Consider the following 20,352-nt stretch of genomic DNA (forward strand, 5'->3'; position numbering starts at 1 on the left):
TAATTTAGATATTTAACTACCATTTTAATTAATTTTCCTGTTAATAAACACTATTAATTCTGTAAGATGGAATGATCTGATTCTTCACACCTTATCAGAATAGGCACTGCCAAACGAATGTGAATTCTGTATACATTTTAAGAGACAAAGAAAACAAATTGTTGGATTGATAAGCTAAAAGCTCAGGTTTTTTGTTTGTTTGTTTGTTTGTTTAATCAGGCCTCTACACAAATAATCCTGCCTTCTTCTAAGCCATATATTAAGTCCTACACTAAAGAAATATGAGACTTATTTTCCTTTTCCAAAAGGAAGACAGAATATAATCAGAATGTAATAGTATAAGAAAATGAAATATTTCAAGGTACCCCAAATATTTAGTTTCCTGGTGATGAATGTTTTATTATAGCATCTTTTGTCTTATTGTTTTATTATAGCATCTTTTGCAAACTTCTAGAAGGAGGTCCAAGAAAGGCAGCCTAAGTCATCCTCATACCTATATTCTGTAACACACACATACACACCAGCACAAAAGCACATTTAAAGCAAGCAAAAAAAAAATATATATATATATCTGTGTGTGTGTGTGTATATATATATATATATGTATATACATAATGTAAGGGAAAAAAATATCCTTTGCCATTTTCTTTTACATTTCCAGGGCATTCCACTTCCATTTACTTATAACTGTGTTTCTTCTTCAAACTACACTGATATTGTTGGGAAGAAATCCATTTGATTTCAGGAAAGACATGAGTTTTTTGATAATGGGACTGGTGAAGTTTTGAGGGTGCAAGGATAAATTTAATTTTTTGTCCTGTTTATAAAAAGCAAATAGAATATTTTTGTCCTCCCTTCTTTGTTTAATGTGTTTCCTTGAGACAGCGAATCTGAGTCCCTCTTTGAGGAAGATTAGAACGTTTAGTATAGAGATAAATCTCTCTACCGATTAAGTTCATGTCCAGATTTTATGATGTAGAGCTATTTTCAATGTGGTGGCCAAATAACCACTGGATATATAAAAATATGCTTCTGGAATTAGCTCAGGGGTCTCTCATGAGCCCCACAGGAACCTGATATCAGGTGCAGACCTTCGTCCCTTGAGCACGTAGGAAAAGCTACTGTTATTTCTGCTTTGTTGAATGGAATGTGAGGCTTTACCATAACTTTGTGTCAAATTCATACTACCTTAACTGCAAGTAATTATGCTAATGTGTACAGAATGATAAATTATTTTTTTCATAACATTGGTACAGAGGGCTCTTTATGTTGATAGGATTGTTTAGTTTCCCCAACAGAAGTAAGAAAACTGCCATAAAATGAGTGCCAATGCAAGTCAGACCTGCCTAATAGAACAAAAACATTTTGTAAAGAGCAATGAAAAAACTATTAATTTCACAAAATCTATTATTTTAGGTAGTCTAAAGGATAACAGCAAATACAATGGTATCTTGCAGGCAGAAAATGCAAACTGCATCAATCACATTTATTTGAGATCCATCCTTCTTTGTGCTTCCTGTCTACCTGGTCTCTCGGTAAATAGAAGAGGGAAAGAGGTGACAGTGCAGTCTTTAGTATATTGTAAACTTAATCTTAAAATATTAATGCACATAGATATTGAGTATATCTGAATACTTAGAAGAATATTATCAATTTTTGGAAACAATTTGAGACCATTTCCCTTAGATAATTATCAATGCTGGAACAAACATTGTATCTATAATACTATACGGTCCTGATTTTTTCAAAGTTAAAAGTCTTGTTACTGACCATTGTCATTGCTGTTTATAATACTTCCAACAAGGAGCATTTCTGCTAGTGAACAAATCCCAAATAATTAGAGAATTTGAAAAAAAAGGAAGGTAGTCTCCAAAACAAATGTAGTACCTGTATACTTCATTCTTAAAAGTAGATAAAAAAATAAAATAAAATAAATTTAAAAAGTTGACTCGTAAAACCCAAGGACAGGGAGACAGAAGCTTAAAGGAAATGAGACTGCAGAACTGCAGAATGATCCCTGCCCCCTTTCCTTATGAAAACTGTTCATGCATCTAGTGACCCTCAAGGTAGTTAGGCCTTCCAGTGGAGTTTGGTAGGGGGTTGGGGGCAGGCGACAGGTAGATAAATGAAAATTTGAAGAAGTTCTTTCATTTTTCAAAGTTGGTTTATTTTTATTCCGATGATGTTCTTTTTACTCTCTCCCTCTTCCTCTTTCTCCTTAAGGCATTTAAGAAAATTTAAAGGCTGTTACTGCGGTTTTAAAATTGAAAAGCAGCTGATGTCATAGTATTTTCCAGTGATAGAAAACACCTATATAGCTGTAGTCTGTTAAGTGTTCTTTAAAGCAGAATAAGAATTGAAAATTTTCTCTGACCAGTTTTATCAAGTAACAGAACAGTAAAGGACAATTGTCTAGTAATCCCACTCATGCTATAATCATCACATATTGATTTGGGTTAATTGTAGAAACATAAGTCAGGTTTTAGGACTTTCTACTTAGTGAAGTATAGAAAAAAAACTCTCAGTCTTTTCCCCTATTTATTCATTTGTAAAGCATTCAATTTTTACTTTCTGGTAGTATGTATTATACTATAAAATAATTCAATCATAAAATATTTTAAGGGAAATTTTAGGTAACTAATCATTCCTTAATTTTGGTGAAGTATAAAACATCTCTATATTAATTCATCTTGTAGAGATGCAAATAATGTGTGTGAAACAATAACAAAACATGAGAGCAGTTGAATTTTAAATAAAAGATCCAAGTCAGAGTAAATAATTAGGGAAGTTTTTATAAGAGAAGTGAATCTTAAAATGACTCATAAAGTATTTCGTTAAATGACAGAGAAGAGCTTGAGCATTCCATATGGGAAATGAAATAGAAAATATTTGGGAAACAAGAGTAGAAAAATATTCTTTTATAAACAAAATTGAAATATTCATAAGATACTTTGTATAAACAATATTGAAATATTCACAAGAGCAAAAGAAGCCTTCTTGAAGGAATTTGAACTCAAGTTCTACAAAAAAATTTAATCACACACATTATATAATGTATTTATGTGAAGCCTGACAATGTTCGAGGCTTCTACAGCATATCGGTGTTCGACTTGAAAAATAACTCACTGGTACAGATACACAAAAGAGTTTGAGCATGTATACATACTGTCTTACTGAAAATCAGTTTTAATATTTTTTAAAATGTGATGTTTATCAAATTTGGATAAAGTGATAAACGTATAAAAATATATACATTGCAAAGGTGTTTTAGTCTACTATCTAAATGAATGATATGAAAGAGAAAGAGACTTAATGGCTTACTTTAAGAATCTTATACATGGAAAATATTACCATACGAGGCAATTAAACCTTAACTTGCAATAAAAACTTTTAAGAATTTTCTAAGGAAAGTAACACAAAAATATACACCATGTAAAATTATTTAAAATTGGTTTATAAAGCCAGGATTATGGACGGAAGATAGCCTTAGAAAAGAAGTTCTAGGCCGGGCGCGGTGGCTCACTCCTGTAATCCCAGCACTTTGGGAGGCCGAGGCGGGCGGATCACGAGGTCAGGAGATCGAGACCATCCTGGCTAACACGGTGGAACCCCGTCTCTACTAAAAAATACAAAAAACTAGCCAGGCCTAGTGGTGGCGCCTGTGGTCTCAGCTCCTCGGGAGGCTGAGGCAGGAGAATGGCGGGAACCCGGGGGCGGAGTTTGCAGTGAGCCAAGATGGCGCCGCTCACTCCAGCCTAGGCCACAGAGCCAGACTCCATCTCAAAAAAAAAAAAAAAAAAAAGAAGTTCTAAATAACTAAATGTGTTGAGTTAATTTAAATAAAATTAAAATAAAATAAGTGACAATTACCAATACACACACACACACACACATATATATATAAAGTTTGAATTATTTTAGTATTATTTAAATTCTAAAGAAAAACAAAACTGAGATTCACTGCATCTCAAACGTTAATGTGCATATCAATGAATGACCTGGGGAACTTACTAAAATGCAGATTCTGATGGAATAGGGTTGGTGTGGGCCCAGAGCTCCAGCATTTCTCACTAGATCACACAGGATGCAAATGCTGCTGGTATATGGACAACATTTTGAGAAGCAAGGATTTATTTATTTTGTCAAACAGGAGGTTGGCATTTACTGAGTATGTCAAAAGTATATAATTTTCTTCAAGGTTTAACTAATATTTTATATCAAGCTTGTAGAATGGCAAAATTATATAGAACCTAGTCAAGTTTGAAAAAAAGTACAAATTTATTTGACTGTATTTTAGTTATATTTTTAATTATAATGGAGATAATTTTTTCTTCATCAATGTAAAGAAAACATATTAAAATTGCTTATTTTCATTTATACCTATACACTGATGTAGCATCAGTATAAAAAGATTAAAAATGGTCAAAAAAGTCAACAAAAATGATTCAAAACTCCCTGTTTGGTGGGGAACAGACATCTATTCATTGTTTCAGAAAATATTTATGAAGGGCCTGCTATGTACTTTGCTAAGCTTTGATTATACACTGTGTGTTTATGTGGCAAAATGTGTTTAAGCATATCAGGAACCAGAAAGACAAATTTAAGTCTCCTAAACACAGGTTATTTTTCCATCTCATAGGAAGATTCTTCAGCAAGTGATTGTAATTATTAAGTGGTAACAATATGTACTTCAAGCAGCATCTCCAATAGCTTTTGCTGAGATGCAACAACCTGCCTAATCTTATTCTCTCATTGTCTCCTAGCAGGGTGCAATAGGATTTCTTCCAAACACAGTTTACTATGAATGTACAATGCAGTTGAGGAGGTTAATCACAAACTAACAACATTAAACCTTTTTTATGAGTATATTAATTTCTTGGTAAAATCTTTAATGGTTTTATGGATTTTGGTAAAGGAAGGAGGAGCAGCAAACCGCTTTCTCCTTGCTCTTTTCAAAATAGACTTTGTATTTTACTAAACTAGGAAACATTTAAATCAAAGGTGTAAATGGAGGAAATGATTACATTGAGAAAAAGGAAATCGATATAAAATTGAAGAACTAGAAAGAATAGAAACTTGGAAAGATAGTGGATCGGCAAGAAGAAACAGAAATTCCTTTTCAGTTCCAGGAAGATCAGATGCCTACCAAGAAATAGAAGAATGTGGGTGCTGTTTCCCACGATCCTCTCTAAATCCAAGGGTATATTTAAAACTGTTTTTTAAAATGAACTGAAAGAGAAAGACAACTTTCCAGTTTATTCCATCAAGAAAGAAAAGAGAAAATCCTATTCACACAATTTCTTAACATAAATTTGCATGGCATTTTTGCTTCTAAAATTCTAGGGAAGTGATTATCTATTCTGAATAATTCCCATAGCCATATATTTTTCTTCAGTGAAGCCTGTAGTTTACATCTTTATTAATAATACACACACACACACACACACACACACACACATAAATATGTAGAGGATCTTGTACAGCGATTGTTGTAAAATTCAGAACCATTTTTTAAAATCATGCTGGCCTTCCTGACATTATCACCCCAGATCATTCTTCCTGCTTCAAATTTCAGGAAGAAATAAAATAGTATGTAATATCTACTGCCATAAAAAAAAAAGCCCAGATGGTTTGAACTAGGAATTAAAGTATGTGGTTTTAAAGAGACATAATATATGATTTTATGAATAGAATACATTCAAGCTACAGATTTACTATGTGTTTTAGACCAAATGGAGATTTTCTTTTATAAAAAAAAAAAAAAAACTCTTATGTTTTTAATTAAAGGTATATTTTCAGCTAAAAGCATCAGCACTCTACATGTGAATCCAAAATGAAAACTGTCATTAAAATCCACCTTAAGGTGGTTTATCTTTCAGGCAGAATCACGAGCAGTAAATCCTTTCAGATGGTAGGACGGGTTTTCTTTTCCTAGAGCTGTTGCTAGAATATTTTAGTAATTTCAATAAGTACCTTGGCAACGATAAGGATAAATGTCTTCCGTTAGTCTAGATTAAATACCCACTTGCCCTAGGGTCCCATATAAAATGAATCAAAGTTTGAGAGTTCCTTTTGCATCTGACTTGTCAGTGTCGGCTGCATTACTTGTAGGGAGTAAGTCTGGTGATCCATCTATTTCTTTGAACAAAATAGAGCTCTAATTGCTCTGGTAGATTTGCACATGCTTGAAAATAAACTCTTCTGAAATGAAGGATACACAAAGTGAACTTTTGCAAGAGAAAAAAAAAAAACTGTATACTCACTTCATCTGGAATGTAGACCTATTACACCAAATAGCACAACAAAAATATAATCTTACTTTTACGGAAGTTGCATTGTAAGATGATAGTCCAACAGATGAATATTTCATAAGTTTCCCTAGATACATAGATGAAATCACTACAACTTGGAATAAGAAAAAGCCTGAATTTTCAAGTCCTGGATTCCAACTCTCCAAACTACGTTCTGTTACTTATTAAACAGTGCAGTGGCAATATAATTAACCACCGAGGCTCTCCCTCAGTTTACCGACCTGCACAGTCAATATAATGCTACCTACCTTAAAAGTAGGTTTATGGAAAGGAATGCATTCAAATGATATCACACAAGTATGCCAACTGGTAGAGTCCAAAGTCACCTTCTCACCGGAAAAGGACTTTTTATAAGGAACAGTTTAAAGCAAAAAGGGAAAAATAAAGAGCTACAAATCATCCAAAAAGTTGACACACCATGGAAAAGTTTCTACTTTTAAAATCACTCTGGTGAGTGTTTGCCTAATCATATACTGGCTAAGATTCCTCTTGTTCTTTTGAACTTTATATAAGAAGGTTAGACCCAGCTACTTAGTTAACTAATAGGAAGCAGTTTTCGAGTGAAAAATAGAAGTTAGGTTTGACATTTCTCTCTGTTGTATTAACTAGACGCATCCATTAAGTTATCAACTCATTTAACATATAATTTTTGAGACACACCTAATATGTATCAAGGACTGCATGGTGCTAAGAGCTGAAGATATAATAGTGGAGAAGAATGAACATCACCTCTTCCTTTATGAATTTATCATGTAGTAGGGAATTCATATACCAAATAATACCACACAAATGCATTAAATGATAAACCATCATATTCATTACGGAAAAGGGGACTATGTAGCATTTACACATGAGGCTTGAAATATTTTGTGGGATCAGGGAACCCTTGTCTAAGAAAGTAACAGTAAGTGATCTGTAGTTAGAACAGTATTTGAGTAGGAAAAGAATAGAAGGAAGATCCAAGTAGGGGAAACTAGAATGATAAATGCCCTGAGATAGGAGGGTAAATGGTATATTTTAGAAGCTAAGAAGTGAAGTTATACAAGATGAATTACACAATCTCAGATTATTTAAGGATTCATAAATAATTCTAAGCATTTTGGTCTTTATGATAAATAAAGACCAAACGGTCTAATGATAAAAAAAAAAAAAAAATCTATTGACGAGTTTTAAGTATGGGTTGATACAATAAGGGTTATGTTAAGAAAAGATAAATTTGGTTGTTGGATGAAAGTTATACTGGAAAATAAAAGACTACTAGGTGAATACACTTGTATCTCTGGATGTTTGACCACTGAACTACATTAACATATTGGTCAGACTCCTTCACTGTCCTGTATTGATTTTTAGATCCACAGCATTAGCGTTACCTTGCAGCTTTCAGGAAGAAAACATGAATCAATTAGGAACTAAGTATTGATGATAATCTCATGATACAGTTTATTGCTCGTTATCAGATACGTTAGTCAAAACATGAGTACTTGTTGACACAACAGAGCTGAAATCTTAATAAACAAAAATTTTAGCATGTGGTACCCATATATGGGTAGTAGAGATACATTGGCACTGTAGAAGTTTTCCTAGTATCGTAAGATAGCCAGAGTACAATGGGGATAGAAATAAAATGTGAAAATCAAAGGCCAATTTCAATTTTATTTAAACATATATTTGCCTATTAAAGACATACAAAAAGTAAACCCAGACAATTTAATAAATATATTAAAATATATTGGCTTCAATAGTTCTATACTCTTGGCCTGTGAATGAGCATATTGTAACTTTTATTTTGTTCAATTATCAGTGTTTTTTGCTAAGAGTTGCCATAAGGATGTTGACAACGCTTGACTAGAATTAAGTCCAGCTGTTAACAGTTAGCATATTTTTGTGCCTCTGGAATTGAGAATGGGATTAGGTGGTAAGGTAAGGTGAGTTAGTGAATAATGGGATTAGTCAAATTAGTTTGATTGCACTATTGGGATTGAAAAATGAAATAAATGGATCTCATCTTAAAGAAAACTAAAGAAAAAAGAATGTATACATTTACAGAAGTTCTATTTCTATCTACTACAATTATAAAGGTAGTAGTATAATTACAATTATTTGAAAGGTTTTCACATCTGCTTAGTGATTTTCACATGGCTTGTGAAAATTACTTACTTGCCATAAGCTGCTGAAAGCTATGGGGTTAAAAATACATTTGCAGGCCGGGTGTGGTGGCTCATGCCTGTAATCCCAGCACTTAGGGAGGTCGAGGCAGGCAGATCACAAGGTCAGGAGATCGAGACCATCCTGGCTCATACAGTGAAACCCAATCTCTAGTAAAAATACAAAAAACTAGCCAGGCATGGTGGTACATGCCTGTAGTCCCAGCTGCTCGGGAGGCTGAGGCAGGCAAGAGAATCATTTGAACCTGGGAGGCAGAGGCTGCAGTGTGCCAAGATCACGGCCCTGCACTCCAGTCTGGCAACAGAGTGAGGCTTCATTTCAAAAAACAAACAAAAAAAAATTTGCAAAGAGATCCTCAAAAGTCTTTTTAGAGCAAGAATTATTTTTTAATTGTATCACAAAGAGAAATGGGGACCTTCGGAGTTGAATAAACTCAGAAATGGATTAATTCTGTTTAAATAATAGATGAAAAGTACTTTATCATAACTTTTTTTACTTCACGTTCTTATGTATACTTTGCTTATAGAAGTTTGTTTAATAAATGTCAATATTTTCATTAGGCTATAATTTTTATTAAAAACAAAGCAGTTTTTTTTTCATGTGGATATAGTTTTGCAGAAATTCATTGTTTATGACTGAAGAAAAAACATTAAAATGATTTATACCATGAAAGTGCCATGGTGGTGTAACTTCTGGTGGTTAATAAGGTTATGGTCAGGAATTTTATAAAAGGAAATAGTTTTACGAGTTTTCTTATTATCATTATTATAAAGCTTAAACTTATAATTATTATATTAATAATAATGAAATGAGTACTAATTTTTTGTTGAATGCCTGGGTATAGATAGTACTTAGAATTTTCATGCATTACCCTATTTGATCTTTCCATTTTAGGGTTAGAAAATGTCAAAATTTTATAATGGTTAAATTTTGAGCTCTTACTAATATGCATAAAGTCACCATATGGGCAAGAGGTACATATAAGACAAGTGTCCTCAAGACACTTGACTTCCATCTGGCTAAAATTTGTCATAATGTACTGATTTTGTTACAAGGAGACAGTTTACTGCCATCTGCCCATAAATGGTTGTTAAAAATACACAAATTTCTGATGTCTATGTTGTGAACGTTGCCCCATAAGATAAAAACTGCGTGTCCTGCCCAACTACATAAAATGGTCCAGATGTGTATAAATGGACAGGCCATATGAGATTTTAGTTTTCTGAAAATATATAAGAAAAAAAGTCTTGATTAATTTTTGAGACTCTTAAGATCATCCTAAAAGCATTATGAAAGTCACTTATTCTACATGAATATATATTATTTATGAAGCTATTAGGATGAACATTCTTAGAAATTGTTTGGGTTTACTTTTTGTATAATCTTAATAGGCAAATATCTATTTAAATAAAATTGGAATTGGCTTTTGATTTCCACATTTTATTTCTATCCCCATTGTACTCTGGCTATCTTATGATACTAGAAAAGCTTCTACAGTGCCAACATATCTTTACTACCACCAAAATGCAGAGGTAACTTTAGTCAGTAAAAAGTACATGAGCACTGAAGAACAGTTTAGCTAATAAGGCAAAATAATGAGTCAGAAACAGCTGGTGTTTCATGTTATACCTCTTACAATTCATGAGTGTTTACTTTGTAGTATTTGTCTTCCTCATAAGTTTTTTTCTCAATTAAGGGAATAATGCCTTTTTGTGATGTATATTCAAGAGCATGAAAAGAATACCTATGTAAATAAAATGAAAATATAACTCTGAATATGTAAAAAATATGGGCCCAGTTCACCTACCCTTGCTTGAGACAAAGGGCTTCTGTTATCTCGAAGAGGTAGCTCACTTTCAATTCACTTACTGAACACTTTGTGGAAAATTTTATTATATTAATTTTGTAGATAAATAAATGAACTTGTAGGTGACAGAATTTTCTTAAGGTCATAGGTTAAGCAATGATTAAAGACCCAAAATGACTGATTCCAGAGCCCAAGAGCCCAATCCATTGAACACCAAATTCCCTTTTCTCACTGGTTAATTTTGGTATGCTGACTATTCTAAAAGGAAGAAGCAAACTGTGGCATGTTAAAACAAAATAAAGAAGTTCAGATAGCTCACTAATGTTTTGAAATCTGACTGTTTCACTGCTGAATAGTTGACTGACTAATATTAAAGTTTGAAATTTAAAACACTGTCTATGTAATATATATTTATTTTACTTTCAGGTAGTTTTTTGTTGTAACATGATACAATTTGTTCACATCTCACCTTGAATTGTAATAATCCCCACGTGTTGTGGGAGGGAGCCCTTGGGAGGTCATTGTGTCATGGAGATGGGGTTTTCTCGTGCTGTTCTCGTGATAATGAATAAGTCTCATGAGATCTGACGATTTTATAAAAGGGTAGTTCCCCTGCACACACTTTCTTGCCTCCTGCCACAAAGATGTGTCTTGCTTCCCCTTCACCGTCTGCCATGATTGTGAGGCCTCCCCAGCCACGTGGAACTGTGACTCAATTAAATCCCTTTAATAAATAAATTTCCCAGTCTATTCTTTATTAGCAGTATGAGAACAGATTAATACAAAATGATATGCTATTTTTCATATTGTGGGAAACATTTCTACTTATACTTAACTGCATTAATCAAACAGTTTACTTAAAACATTGAAAAAAACCAAAGAAATGTCTATTATTTAAGAAACTTAACTATTTTAATTTGTTAAAAAATTTAAAAGCTCTAACAGAAATGCATGTTTTTTGTAAATTACTTTGAATAAACCAAAATGCAAAAAGGAGAAAATAATAAAAACCACCTATTTATCCACAATAGATGTGTATCCAAAACAAAATGTGGTTAAAATATAATTTCTTAACACACACACACACACACATGCACACACATATTCTTCATGAAATACATTAGGGTTAAAAGAGAGAATAAATTGTCAATTTTTTTTTCTATTTCCTTAAACAACAATTTGATTTTTGCAAGTTTTATATTTTATTATCTTAAAACCAAAGAATTAAAGTATTTAAGTATTTAATTTCTGGTATTAAATTTAAGAATGCATAATATATAAAGTTTGTTGATAATCTTTACTAAATGAATGAAGAATGGAATATTCTAACATGGAAGGTAACCCAGAGTAGCAATTGAAAAATCCTTGGCATTGGTTTGGAATAAGACTTTTTTATTATAATAGAATACTTTAAAATGAAATACTTATAGAAAGACAAATTACCTTGGTTACTTGCAAAAATGCTACCAAATTAATATCTGGTGAATAAGGAAGGTCAATTTGTCATGTCTATAGGCATACGTGTGGAGATAAATTGTAAGAGAACATAAATACACAAATAACTGCAGCATTCTATCACTTATATTGCAACCTACAATAAGCATTCATGTTCATATATATTCATAAACCTACAGGCAAATTACAAATAATGTTGTTTCCATGAAACCTAATGTTTTGCAATTAGAAATGAAACATATATTAAAATCATTAGATAGGACTCTAAAATTACATAATCTTGATTTTAAATAGACTAAATATTTAGTACATCAATGAAAAATACTCAAGATTAAATATAAATCAGATTTTGATCCTTTTTATGTTGATTTGTAGTTTATCTGCATGTTGTTATTGCCATTAACATGTTATTGCTATATTGCCATTATTATATTTATTTTTCCTACCACTATTTTAATCATTGATTTTCCCTTCTATTAGAAAAGGTTATACTTAAAAGTAAAATATCAGTTCCTTACCTTAAGTGAGATAAATAATCCAAGACAACAGATTTAATAACCTACAGCTTCAGGTTTTTGTATACCTAGAATCATCTCATTTGATATGAGAAATGGGAAGCATATTACATGACTTTCAAATCTTTCCAAATATATTGTCTACATTAAAAAATAATAATTTCAACTGTTTTGTGGGATAGAGAGGGCTGTACCTGGGATGACATATTATAAGTGAGCCTCTCAAACCTCAATATCTATCTGATGTCAAATGTAGCAGGTTCAATGTATCATACATTTGTGTGATTGAATAAATTGCTTAAAGCAAATTTCACATTAAGATAATAAACATGGCTATGAACAGAAATCAGGGTCTATGGTAATCAGATCTACTAAACCAATTAACTTTAACTCTGTCACAAAGATTCCTTGAGACAGGAATGATAAAATAAAGCATAAGTGGCACATTTCAAACAATTTGGCTTTTCATGTCCTGTGTGGTAAACACCAAATGGACAGGGCCAATTCAATGTTCTCATTTTTAAGAGTCTATTCTGGGAATATACATAGCAGAAATGGATCGTTAGGCCAATTCCCTTTTAGAAAGAATTATAAAATTATCCCCAAAAAGCTGATTGTTACTATAAAATAAAATAAGATAAATTTTATTCTGGTTAAATCACAACTGAGCAGAAAATAAAAGTCAAGTCGGGGTCTCACTGAAATGATCACGGATCATGCTAAGTGTACAGCATGAGGGTACAACAGCACCCTTCCCATAATACCGACTTAGTCCGAACAAGAATTTTATTAGCCAGAAATGATCTGATCTGAATTGATTCTGATTCTGATCAATTCAAATCAGATCAAATGATTCTGCCCCAGGATTGAAATGCTCTCAGTAGGTCATGTTAAGATCACAGCGGGAGTGTACCACATTCTTCCCAGGTTGTCCTATGTTGGTATTAGGACAACAGAGTACAAACAAGGATTTTATGACCAGAGTACCAGAGACAATGATCAACTTCACAGATGAAAAACTCATCCGCCTACACAGTCCTCAGTTTTATAGTAAAGAATAATACTTACTTCACATAATTTTCTTGGAAGTTTAATATGATAAACTCATTTACTTAACGAAATACTAACAAAAGTTTCTTTGTTTCTTTTAAATAAAGAGGCATGTTAGACTGATGCATTTCTGGAGCAGACTTTTTAAAAAGCATAGAATTTGCCATAAGTTAAATGAAAATGTCCAACATCTTCTCTCTTACTGGAATGAATTGAATTAGTCCAATGACAAATTCCCTAGTCTCTTAGGTCACAAAACCATCACTAATATTTGGTAACGTTCCAGGCTTCTTATTTTTTGTTCGGAAGTTTTCTTACTAGGGGCTAATGTGATCTAAAGAGAATGGTGGATAGCTAGTATGCAACATATACTAAGCATATCTAATTAATTTTAAAAGGAATCAGGAAATATTATAGAATTCATTAGATATTCTAGAATTTCTAAAAGCAGACAGGCACAGCCATCTTTGTAAGCTTTTCCAGTATTTAATCAATCTCATTTTATAAAATCATTTCTGGATAATCTTAATATACTTTGCACAATTTAAGTGGCTGCTTTGTTTTCTTTGTTTTTGTTTTTGTTTTTGTTTTTGAGACAAAGTCTCACTCTGTCACCCAGGCAGGAGTGCAGTGGCACGACCTTGGCTCACTGCAACTTCTGCCTCCCGAGTTCAAGTGATTCTCCTGCCTCAGCCTCCTGAGTAGCTGGGATTACAGGCATGTGCTGCCATGCCCGGCTAATTTTTGTATTTTTAGTAGAAATGGGGTTTCACCATGTTGGCCAGGCGGGTCTCTAGCTCCTGACCTCAGGTGACCCGGCCACCTCGGCCTCCCAAAGTGCTGAGATTACAGATGTGAGCCACCATACCCGGCCTAAGTGCCTATTTTATAGCTTTAACTTTTGCAAAGATTGGAAAGGGTCCTAATTTTATAACCCATAAATACTTTTTGACATGCATGAAGACTGTATTTGACTTTCTTCTCAGGCTTTTTTTTGGTAACAGATTTTAAAACTCCCAATTAAATAATTCACATTTTCCTAATCCATCAATTATTTTTAAATCTATTTCTAAATTTCTTCTATCATTTTAAAATAGAGAAAACCAAACCAAACTTGATAATCTACCAATAAACAATGCTTGGGGAAAATTATTTTTCCACTTTTGTATATATTTTTCTTTATTTTCTAAGATTAACTCAGTAAGTTTTGTTTTGCTTTTTGATATTGTTATGATTCTCATAGACTTTGTCTACTGTTCTATTGCCAAACTACTCATAACCCCCTGTTACTGTGAAACTTGGTGAAATTCCTCTGGGATTTTGAGACACCAAAGCAGTAAATAAATGTGCATGCCTATTCATTAAGAACTCCTTTATACGTATATGGATTTTTAAAATGTGTTTTAATAAAAATAAATACAGAATAAAAAACTAACCCTTAGTCCCAAACATATTTCTTATAGGGCTATTTAGTGCAATAAAATAATCCTGTCATTTTCAATTCATTTACTCACAAACTATTCCTTTTTGTGAGGATTTTGTTGACAGCACAGTAAAATCAGTACTATACTGGAAGAGGTTCACAGAGGCCCAGCAGGCACTTTTCACTTTTTCCATTAAACATTCCATATGCATCCATCAAGTCATTACAGTATTCCACATATCTGTCAACCTTTGCCAGGCTATCACACACAAGCATGCACCCTAAGACGATTCTAATGAAATATTCATAAACATTTTCAAGTTACAAATTCTTCTCATTCAAGATAAGATTTAATGGCAACATTTTCCCGGAGAAGTTAATGAGAACTCTTTGCTCATAATAAACGAGCTGCGATGCACAACTGCCCTATGGTTTCACCAGCACTCTGCTTGGGAACAAATTCAACACCAATTCATATTCAGCATTGTTTTGTTTAGGTGCCTGAGGCTATGTCTTCCTGGCTGTCAGCAATCTGATAAAAATATAAAAATTCAGCCAATTTGGATGAAGAGTGATTTAATCGTAATGACCATATCCAACCCACTAGCTGATTTTTACCATACTCTGCAGGGAGAATATAAAGTGATATTTTTCACCCCTTAAGTCAAGTTGGGCTTTGGACAGCTAAATTGGTGAGTCTGAATCCTCTGATTAGTATGCTTGATTGACTAAGGGCAGAAGTGGACTGAAACACTCTCCACATAAATGAGAAATCTTGTCCAAACGGAAAGCATGTATTGTAACCACTCAATCAGCTCCCATGGGGGAAGTGAATAAGCTCAATTAATGCTAAAATGGTTAGAGGCATTTTCAGGCAGTTGTTGGGAATCCTGGTTGCTTTCTCCCCCCACTTATTTATTTTGAAAATTTTTATTTTAAGGATTTTAATAGAAATGGAAAATATATTCTCACATATTTATTACCTGACTTCACAGGTTATTAATTTTCTCACATTTCCTTCATCTTTCTCTGTGTATCTTTCTCATTCTGAACCATGTGAAAGTAATATGAAAACATATTTATTTGGTAGTAAAGAACCATGATTGAAGGCGCAATGGTGCTAATACTCAGAAAAGCTATCTTAAAGATTTATTCATAAACACAAATAAATTAACAAACTGTGAGGGTCATAAAGAGCCCTAGGTTTGGAATAACAGCCCTAGCTCTCTGCAAAATAAATGTATAACATTGGTTAAGACATTCAAACTCTCTGAGAAGTAGTTACTTACCATACAGCAGTGACCATCCTACCTACACAGGAGTTTTTATGAGGATAAGGAGTGCTTACCTGAGATTATGTATCTGAAAGGAAACTAGCATTATACAGACAAAGGCGTGGCTCTACATAGGTCATTTTGGTCAAGGAATGATCCTATACACAACAGCGGTCCCATAAGATTATAACAGAGCTGATATTTTCCTATCAGCGAGTGACATCAGAGTGTCCTAACGTAGTGCAACACATTACTTACATGTTTGTGGTGATGCTACTGTCAACAAACTTACTGCCCTGCCAATTGTATAAAATATACTCAGTATAAAAGTATAGCACATACAATTATGTACATACTTGATAATAATAATAAACAACTATATTAGTGCTTTGTGTATTTACAATACTACATATATTTTTGCTATTTTAGTGTGTACTTCTCCTATTTATATATAAAAAAAATTTGGACAGGTGTTGTGGCTCACACCTGTAATCTCAGCATTTTGGGAGTCTGAGGAGGGTGAATTACTTGAGGCTAGGATTTCAAGACCAGCCCAGTTAACATGGTGAAATTCTGTCTCTGCTGAAAATACAAAAAATAGTCAGGCACGGTGGCCCACATCTGTATTCTTAGCTACTTGGGAGGCTGAGGCAAGAGAATTGCTTGAACCTGCGAGGCAGAGGTTGTAGTGAGCTAAGTTCATGCCACTGCATTTCAGCCTGGGTGACAGAGGGAGACTCTATCTCAAAAACAAACAAAAAAAAAAAATTAAAATAGTTAACTGTAAAACAACCTCAGATCAGATCTTTCAGGAGGCATTTCAGAAGAAGGTATTGTTATCATCGGACATGACAGCTCCAAGCATGTTATTGTCTCTGAAAAACTTCCAGTGGGACAAGACATGGAGGTGGAAGACAGTGATACTGATGATCCTGACCCTTTGTAGGCCTTGGCTAATGTGTCTGTGTTTCTTAGTTTTTAACCAAAAAGTTTAAAAAATAAAAAAAATAAATTATTAAAAATAGAAAAGTACTTCTATAGAACAAGGATACAAACAAAAATATTTTTGTCAGGTGTGCAATGTGTTTTAAGCTAAGTGTTAATTACAAGAGTTGAAAAGTTTAAAAAGGTAAAAAGTTTATAAAGTAAAAAAGCTATAGTAATCTAAGCTTAATTTATTATTAAAAAAGGAAAAGCTCTGCTTTAGGTACTTTTTCTGTTTAGAGATGTTTAGATACACAAATACTTACTACTATATTATAATTGCCTGCAGTATTCAGTACAGCAATATCTGTATTCTGGGAGCAACAGGCTATACTGTATAGACTAGATACGTAGTGGGCTACACCATCTAAGTTTGTGTAAGTACACTCCATGATACTGGCACAACAAGGAAATCATCTAATGAGGCATTTCTCAGAATGCATCCCCTTTGTTAAGTGATTCATGCCTCTATTATTCAAGTAACTATGTTTTAAAACATCTTCAGTGAAAGTAGGAACTGTTTCTTACCATGGTTACAAAATAATAACAATATAATAAATGTTTATTGAACAGTTACTAAAGGCTAGGTGATATGAAGACAACACTATCATTATACTGGTTTTACAAGGACGAAGTGAAGCCTTAGAACGTTTAAAAAGTTTGACTACTGACTTATAGCAATTAAATAGTAGAGCTGGGACTCAAATCCCATATAACTGTTCAGATTCTCTACCCATGGGATGTGAGGTTGGAAATCATTTTAAGTATAAACAAAAGTACACATGGAGACGTCTCCTGTACACATGATGCAAATATACACATGAAGACCACTTATGTCAGAACTACAAAGAATGTCTCTAGTTACCTCTTTTTGCCCCTACTCCCGTCACCCCAGATATTATATTCTCACCCACTTTCCAATGTGAAGGATACTAAATCGGTATTATCCTGATATAAACTGTCTTTTTAAAAGGAAAAACTTCAGACGAAATAAATTTAACAGAGTTTATTTGAGCATAAATTGATTTTTGAGTCATGCATTACTCAAAACTGAAGAAGGTTTGGGGAGCTCTGAGTTAGCAATGTGAACAGAGGGTTTTTATAAAGCTGAATGCAGAGGTAAAAAAAATAAATGACTTAATTGGCTACAACTAAGCATTTGCCTTATTAGGGTATGATCCTTATTTTTAATGTGTATTAGATCTACATGTTTTATAATCAATTAGAGCACACAATTTATAAAGCCACCCAAAACAAAGGAAAAAATCCTACACATTTAGTAAGTCATAGTAATAATTTTTTAAAACCACAAGGAAAATACCTTCATATATGTTTTGCCAATAACCTTCTGTAGAAATCACAGAAAATTTCTCATTAAGGAAAGATTTGAAATAGCTACAATAATGCTTGCCTGACTGTTATATTAATAGTATGATTGGAAGAAGGGCCAATTGTATTTTAATTGACCAAATAGTACACCTTTTCATTTCACTAGTTTTACTCTAAAGCTAAGAAAGCTTTGAACTTTTAAAATTTATAAAACCAATTATAAGGTTTTATAATAGCCAAAATGTAAGAGAAAGCAAAGTATCAAAATTGTCCATTTTAACAGAATAGGAATATGATATTGGATTATATCACAGGTGTTTTAATATCCATAATACCATCACCAGGTTGTACTATTATCTAATTATAGATATGCTATTATTATAAACAAAGAAGTTTTATTAAAACCATCATTAATGTGGGTATTGGAAAAATGTCAGGCAAGCATGCCTTGTTGGAACTATAAGAGTTATTTCTGAATTTCATTCAATGACTCATGTTTATATATGATGAAATTTACCCTACAACTTCCTGAAAATTATCTTTGTATAAGAATTATAAAAGAAGTTTAATAGGAGTATGTTATCTACTTATGAAGCAGAAGCACACTAGCTCTTCACTGAATGGTAGGGAACAGTCATTTTAACAAGCTAACAAGGTAATGAGATTTAGAATGAAACAAGAGGGAAATTAGAACTAAATCTTGAAGAACAAATATAAATTTATCTGAAGGATTTTCTGGTAGTTCTTCCTTAATTATGAATATCAGGCAAAATTTAAGTCTTCTATTATACTATGTATATTTCTAGGTTATATAATCTAACTTTCCTAATTTTTCAATAAAAATTGACCTAAATTGAAAAATTATTCCAATATTGATTAAAATTTTGTGTTGCATGTCTAGATTTAAATATTAGATTATTAAAATATTTAAATAATTAAGATATTAGATGGTTATAACATTCAAGTAATTATGTATTTATTAATTTAAGAAAATTCATAAGAAATTTAAAATAAATGAGATTACTGGGTGTATTCTAAAATGAAATATGAGAGAAAATATACAAAATAAAATTAGATAGACTTAATGAAATTTTAAAATGTAACTCTAGTAAATAAGAATTAACTTTTTAACCTGCAATATAAAGGCTTTTTCAACTGCTCAATATTAAAACTACAAAAGCTTTATTCTTAACTATAATATATGAGCTATAAACCTGTCCCAATAGTGTTTGCATAAATACAGCAAATATATATTTTCAGTTAAAAAGCAATTTAATGAATATTTATGAGGCTAAATTAACATATATTAGCAGTTGCTTATTAAAATATTTTATTGAGTGTATACTGTCTTCAAAGTTCAATTGAAAATATTTTCTGTTTGTATAGATTTAAGTTTTTGTAGCTTATTAAAGCTTAATTTGTTATAAAAATAAGACATTGATTTCAAAACCACATACATTGTGCAGATATAATCTTAATTACATAAGTTTTAGGGAGAAATACTTTTTTCCCAAAGAGATATTAAATACTCAGTAATGTTTCCTTCCAAAAGTAATTTAATTCTGCCTCCACATATTTTATAGTGACAGATCAGTAAAATTCAAACTGCTACCTAATACTCCTCACCAAGGTGTTCTTAAGCAAGATAGCAATAATTAAGTTATATTTATCAAGAGACAGTCAGACAAAAAGAGAGAAAATGAGCGAGAACTTAGGGCCATATATATAGTGACTAGTAACTGAACCTCAAGTTAATTCTTTTAAAACTCTATTGGCATAGAACTAAGGGTTTATTTATTTGTTTGTTTCTTAAGCACCCATCTTACCTATGAAATATCAATACAGAAGTGAAAGTAACTATGCTAAATCACAAAGTCAGTTTTAGGATATTCTAAACTGAAATACATAAGAAAATAATGAGCTAAAATTTCAACATCATAATCATTCCTGAAATAAATGTAAACCTTGGAGTTCTGAGTTTTAGCTTAAAACAAAGAGACCAGGGGTTCTACCATTTAGCAAATGACAAAACTTAAAT

At 32.4% G+C, this 20,352-nt stretch overlaps 1 protein-coding gene and 1 long non-coding RNA gene across 2 annotated transcripts in view; one reads left to right on the forward strand and one right to left on the reverse strand.

The window, feature by feature from the left end:
• NAALADL2 (N-acetylated alpha-linked acidic dipeptidase-like 2) overlaps positions 1 to 20,352 on the reverse strand; it is a 733,398-nt gene that overhangs the window by 542,238 nt on the left and 170,808 nt on the right. The window lies entirely within an intron of this gene.
• Positions 14,601 to 20,352, forward strand: part of LOC105513287 — a 35,529-nt gene continuing 29,777 nt past the window's right edge. Inside the window, exon 1 of the long non-coding RNA XR_001001983.1 lies at positions 14,601 to 14,640. This is a non-coding gene — a long non-coding RNA (uncharacterized LOC105513287). The remainder of the gene's footprint in view (positions 14,641 to 20,352) is intronic.

Source organism: Colobus angolensis, unplaced genomic scaffold (genome assembly GCF_000951035.1).
Source record: "Colobus angolensis palliatus isolate OR3802 unplaced genomic scaffold, Cang.pa_1.0 Scaffold228, whole genome shotgun sequence".
Lineage (NCBI taxonomy): Eukaryota > Metazoa > Chordata > Mammalia > Primates > Cercopithecidae > Colobus > Colobus angolensis.